Source organism: Impatiens glandulifera, chromosome 1 (genome assembly GCF_907164915.1).
Source record: "Impatiens glandulifera chromosome 1, dImpGla2.1, whole genome shotgun sequence".
Classification (NCBI taxonomy): Eukaryota; Viridiplantae; Streptophyta; class Magnoliopsida; order Ericales; family Balsaminaceae; genus Impatiens; species Impatiens glandulifera.
In genome coordinates, this window is record NC_061862.1 from 132044650 (window position 1) to 132051908 (window position 7259).

Sequence of the window (7259 nt, forward strand, 5' to 3'; positions counted from 1 at the left end):
AATAAATATAAAATATATTATACATTATGAGGCTCGAAATAGTTTGACAACCCATTGAAACATTATATGAGTTCGAGCTCGGCTCGAATATTAAACGAGTCGGCTCGAGCTCGGTCAAAGTCAAGCCGAACTTTGATCGAGGCTCGAATATTAAACAAGTTGGCTAAAACTCGATCAAAGTCAAGTCGAGCGACTCACGAATGGCTCTACTCATTTACAGCCCTAGAAATCACAAAATTTTATTTTCAACTGGTCTAATTTTCTTTGTAAGGAAGAACATAATTTAGTATGGTCTAGTTGGTAAAAAAAAGTGAAATAGAATTCACTCTGGGCAATCATTCAATACTTGGGTTCTTTGACAGGAATGCAAAATATCATTGATAAAATCACCATTGAGGTTCATAAAACCATTTTAGAGAAATTCTTACTGAATATCTGAAATATTAAATAACAAAAATGAGAATTAAAGTATTATTAATATATGTTTTGTGAAACTCTATTAATAAAAGAAATACTCAAATTGAGTTTATACAAACTATCTAAATTACATAAACGAAGAATTAAAGTATTAAAATTACAATGTTTTATTGATTCTACAACAGTAATTTGTCTCTTCATTTGAACTTAAATCTTTCTTGATCATCTACCCTATCTACCCTTGATCTTCAACTGCTAGGTTTAAGTCAACACAAAAGACAACATTGGACTTCCTCTGCATGAACATGAAATTGAGCTAGTTAGAATATAGAACAAATGACTATCCATTTCTTTTGAGAATGAAACTACTAAGTTTTCAATTTGAAGATGTGGATAAGCCTATTGGATGAAAGATTATTAATCAGTAACATATTATTATGACTGAAAATCAAACAAAAGAAATATAACTCACCCATTGGATTCCAAACATTAATCGTTTGTACATCCCTTTATTAAGGTATTTTGTCTTCTCTGCATTAACATGAAACAAGTTAGAATACATAACACTAAGAAATTCACAAAATAACAAAGATTGATAAAGAACTAGCCTTCGTGATCAGGAAGAAGCAGTTGTACTATATAAACGATCATAGACATTACTGATACATTGTATTTGTATTCTCTCATACAGCAAAAATGGATTTCATATCCGTATCCAAAACTCTTTTCAAGGCCGAGATTCTCACCTTTCATCTTCTTCTCTTATTTATAACTCTCCTACAAAAAAAAAAGGATTTCAAGGACGAGATTCTCACATTTTATCTTCTAATCAGAACTCACTCTGCGCAATCTTGATCATCTGTAATGTTCATTTATAGATTTTAGAAATGAGACGACGGCGGCTATAGAAGATGTTGATAGGTTAAAGTTTAGGGTTTTCTAATGGGCCGAGCCCAATTTTAACCTAGTTAGTAGGGCAAGTAGGTAGAAAATATATTGATGTCCCTAGATAAATTTACACTTAACAATTCTAACAACTATTTGTTAACAGATTAACATTCACCTCAAACTTATAATAAAACATAATATACAACCAAAACTGTTGGGTCTTTTTTTATTATTAATTTAGACTTTACAATTTTGTTAAATACAAAAAGTACAAATGCAAATTTTTATATTTTTATTTTGGTTAAACAAATGCACTTGAATTTGTGTATTTCACATAAATTCACACAAATTCAATGCAAAAACATAAACTTATCTATATTTTTTTAAAAATGATAAGCAAAGGTGTAGCAAGAGAAAGTTCAGAATCCGACGCGGTATGTCATCTGGGTAGGAGGGTGAAAAATTAAAAATGTCACATTTCGGGTCACGAAATGTCAATTTTCTTTTTCAAATTTTGACGTGAGGAAACGTGATTGGCCACATCGGATTCGTGGTCTTATTTTCGTTACTTTTTCGGTGAGTTTATCATTCCTCATTAAAAAATATTTTCAATTTTAAAATCATAAACATTACACTAAGTTAAAATATCGCACTCAATAAATTGAAGCCTATCAAAAAGGTTTTCATGATATTAGGTTCAATTATCACCAAAGACATGAAAGCATGTGATTATTCAAAGTGACTCATTTTCATTTATTTAATTTTAATTATCTAGATTAAAAATCTTTAAAATTAAAATAAATATTAAATCAAATATTTATAGTCAATATTTGTCTCTCAATTTAATGGTGTTAATTATTCTCCTTTGATCGGTCATCTTCAACATGACACTATTCCCAAAAAAAAATATTTTTTCCTAAATCTTTAATCTCATTTGATCTTTGGTTATTGGTATAAAACTTAGTTTTTATCCCAAAATTAATAATCATATCACCAATTTATTCAATCATTTTAATAATTAAAATATTAAAATTATCCCTACTTAAATATTTTATTTTATATTAATAAAAATTAATATTAATAAAAGATATTTTATTTGGGGTGTTTTGGTCATAATAATTTAAAAACTGGTTTTAGTTTCATCCAATATATATGGATTTTTGGGGGAGAAATCTAAATAAAACTAAAAAAATTAATTCTTTAATCAAGCTGTTTTTATCAACTATTTTAATGCAACTTCTTAATAGAATAATTAGGTTTAGAAACATGTAAAGATAATAAATATATTTATAGATCTATTGCCATAAGAAATTCAATTGACTTATTTGTATGAATATAAATCATATTAATTATATTTTATTTTATTATATTAAAATATCATTATTGATATTATTAATAATGAATTACAATGCATTAAATAATGAATTATAAAAAAAAATTGTACACGTTATCAAATAAAAAAATTTATACATTAAGGTGTATTTACATTTTATTTATTAAATAAAATTAAATGAAATGAAATTCTCCTCCTTCAAATTCATATCTATTTTAGAAGAAAAAATAATTTAAGCTAAATCCAATTCATTTCAATTGAATGAAAGTTTAAGAAATCAAGTCAAAGTCAAATAAATCAGTCATATTTTGATTTATAGGAAATGCACAGTTAAGACTTTATTGTAATTAAAAAACTGAGTTTCTCGTGAAATTTCAGAAAACTTTTTTAATTATTTTAGTTATTAGGAAATGCTCTTGTTAAGGTTCTTTGTTCTGAAATTCATTTTTTTTAATGTAGCCTTAAGAAGTGACTCAGAAAGTATTCTAACCTACATATTTATCTTAAATAGCATATGGTAGATTTCTTGCTTCGAGTGATAGTTTTGTTTTCAATTTTTGGAGAAGAATGTATTAGGCTACCCATAATTTGGTACTTAAATTTCTTTAGGTAGATTTTGATAAATTAGTTCGAAACAATCAAATCAAATCACCAACCTCAGAGTTAAAAATCAATGTTTACATGTGGATGTCTTCGTAGGACCGAAAATTGGGTTGAGTTGGGTTCGAAAAAATTTAGAGTAAACTTTAAAACAAATAAAAGAGAAATTGTGGATTTGATGAATGATAGTGAATTTTATGTTGTTTGTAAGAATTGGATGAAGAAGTAATTAAACAAATTTAAAGAATTAAGAAATTAAGGAGTATGTCACCTCCTAACTGTCAGTAAAAATAAATAAAATAATTTTTTTTTGTGATGGACTTAAACTCACTTCAGTATAACGTAAATCTGAAACTGCACTTTGTTGAATAAGTTAACTAAACCAAACTAATTACACTTTCTATCTATTCTATGCATATTTTATGACAATTTTTGTTGTTAGAGCTGATTTTGAATAAATTTATAGCCTGAAATTGGATGTAGTTACTGTTTTTTTTATTTGCAGTTGATTTTGAGCATTTATTTTTATTAAAATTTTGATATATTAATTTTATTTTTGCAGTTATTTTTTTTAAGAAAACGGTTAAAACCATTTCATTAAAATCCCAAGAAGAGTCATAAATCAAAGTTAGACAAACCCTAGCTATGATTAAGGATGACAATCAAAAAAACTAAAAAACTGATTAGTAGCATTCATACAATCTAAAAAATAGATATTACAAACAGAAAAGACTACATTCAAACATAACTATCCCAGCCAGAATTTTCGCATACCATCTATCTTCATTGAAAAGCCTTCTTCCCCTTCCTCTTCCTCTTCCTCTTCCCCTTCCTCTGACGATGTAAGGAGATTGTATTGAAGATGATGATGAGTATTGTTGTTTCTCATTTTGAATTCTCTCTTTGTACGAGCCCGATCAGATTTGATAGAAATAATTGTTTTTGAGAATTTCAGGGTTTTTTACCTTTGTTATCTTCAACTTGAATTTTTGTGTTTTTGTCTTCCTTATCTTCGGCTTCAGCTTCAGACTCCACATCGGTTTTGGAATCTTCTTTATCGGCGTTTGAATTCTCTGTTTCATCTTTGAAATTTTGGGTGTCTTCCTCTTGAGTTTTCTCAACAACAACTTGAGATTCATCTTCCATTTACATCATGATCCTTCGCATTATAGGAAATTTTCTTTTCCTCTTCACCTTGATTCCTTTTACTTTCTTTCCTTCATTGTTTTCCTTTTTCCCAGAATCTTTCTTGCTTTCTTCTACAACTGTTTGATCTTTGAGTTTGGCCTCCTCTGTTTCCTTCTTTTTATTTTCTACTTCCTGACTTTTCTGGTTTTTCTACTCTTCTTCTTTAGCTTTATCACATTTATTGTGCAGGAAAGTATTATAGAAAGCACACATCTTTGGTTTCCATTCATAAGAGATCTCCATGACATTGTGCTTTCCTTTTCTGTCAACAACTGTCATTTTCATTGACAAGACAATCCTAGGATGCACTTCAATGCTAATTCTAGCAAATGACAAGTGCTCTCTCTTTTAGTTATTGGGTCCATATATAATGGTTTCCCAATTATACTTACAAAATGACTAATTGTTTCAGCATTGTACATGTGGGTTGGAATGTTCCAAAGCTTGAACCAAATCTGGGCTGTTTCTTTTGGTTTGCTTTGTAGATTCATCTCTTCTGACCACTTTTCCAGCCTCATGCAATTTGATCCTATGTAAGTATTCCCTTTCTTCAAGATTTCTTTCAGATTTGAGCCCTTTTTGAACTATAGGAAGTAGAGATCATGTATATTTGCAGAAACTTTTTAAAGCCCTTTTCTCCCCACTGTTTAATTAGAGCCTCTTTGGTAGTTGGGAATGATACTCTATTTTTCCCAATAAAGTTTCCAACCACTACACACTCTTAGTCTTCAATACATTTTTTCTCTACTTTAAAAGGCAATTTGAATTCAAAAGGAGAGTTGAGTACCTCTACCTTTGTTTGGATATCCCCAAGTAGATTTTTCCTTTGTAGGCATTATCTTCAGATTTCTTTTTTGCTTTATTCTTCCATACCTCATTGACTTTCCATGTTGAATTACTCCTAATATTGTAGATCTTGGTTTTGGGAGCCTTCATCAGCTCCTTCATTGCATCAACTGACCATTTAACTATTTCCTCATATTCTATTTTCTTTAGTAAATTCCAGTCTTGAAGATAATGAATATTGAGTTAGACTGTTATTTGTTGAGCTTTCTCTTTACTGATTGTGATTTCACCATTCTTAGCATGCATTAAGAGTTTGGTAATCTGGTTTTTAAGACCAAACAGGTTGGCTCATTATAACCAACATTCCAAATTACTTCTTTCTTCCCATATTTTCCTACAACAATTTCTTCAAAAAATTTAACAGTAATTGGTTCATTACCTTTGCTGCATTCCTATTTTTCTTGGATTATTTCTTCAACAATCATATCAATTTTCTTTTCAGTCACCTCCCTTAAACCTTCCATTACAAATTCTTTGACTTCCTTATACTTATTTTTTTCTTTTTTCCCATTTTAATGAAGAACAGAACAAAACAATAAAGCAATTGAGAAGAGCAATTACAGAATATGGTATACTAGAAACCCTAATTTATTAAAAATTTCTATCGTATGAAAACAAAAATTTCTCGACTCTTAATAGATAAGAAAATTGGAAATAGTTTTAGCTCGTACTACTCTCCATACCTAATTTAATATATCTTTTCAAAAAACAATGCTCTCATATCGAATTTAAAGTGTCATATTATTATTATTATTATTATTATTATTATTATTATTATTATTATTATTATTATTATTATTATTATTATGCATATTGCGAATATTCATTTATTTCTTCTCCAAAAATCTCATTGACGCCAATTGGTGGAGAATGTTAGATGTTTAATAATTTCTCCTCCAGCCAAAATAAGAGATCTCATTGAAGCGGCTAATCTTATGTCTAGTTGTACAAATTGCACAGTTGTCATAAATGGATATTCCAGATATTACATATCACCATATTTTGATAAGGTATTTTTTTATATTTTTTTCATACATATTGTTGATACTAAGTAGCACTCAAAAGTTTAGATAGAATCGAATGTAAACGTTGGTTAGGAAAGTGTCTCGTAGTAAAAGAAATAACTATATTTGAGTCAAACTTGGAGATGGAAGAAATCTTTTAACTAATCAAAACTAATCAAACAAATTGACATCAACAATTTAAATGTGCAATTTGGATTAACAAGACGACCAAACTGGTTAGTTTACCCACTTAATTTTAATAATTTGATAAAATTTAGTTATAATGAGATAATAATTTATTTGGATAAAATTTGCATAACTCAAATCAAATAGGCCTATGGAGGAAAAATTGAAGTAATTTTTGAAGTTGAATGGACAAAATCAAATGAGGGTATATTTGACTTTAAAAAATTAATAAAAAAATTTAACCTTTCAAAATAAAAATAAAAATTGAGTGACAAAATAAAAACCCAGAAAAAGAATTAGAAAGGATAATTTCTAATTGCATTTGCTTAAAATATAAATTTTATTTAGTTTGATATAATAATTAATAATTAAATTAATTTATGACAAATAATAATATATACTTTAATTCAATTAGTTTTAAATATGGATAGATTATTTTAATTTTTTGAGAAAATAAATAGTCTTTAAATTAAAAATAATAGATATGGATGAATAAAATAATACAAAATTGAATTGATTAATCTATTTGATCAACACACTAATGTAAACACATATTCATGTAATCTAGCAAATTAGTTAAGAAAGTGGAAATTACACATTTAACATTCTGATATTTATTTCGGTCAATGAAATGAATATTAAAATTAAGGCATAATTCTTGATACTACAAAAATTATTGAATTCCCTCAATCTCACTTTAAACTAAATGCAAACATGTTTAATGAAATTTCTCTTTTTTCATATTAGAAAAAATAAATAAATAAAAGAATTTGCTTCAAATGAAAAAAATAATTAAA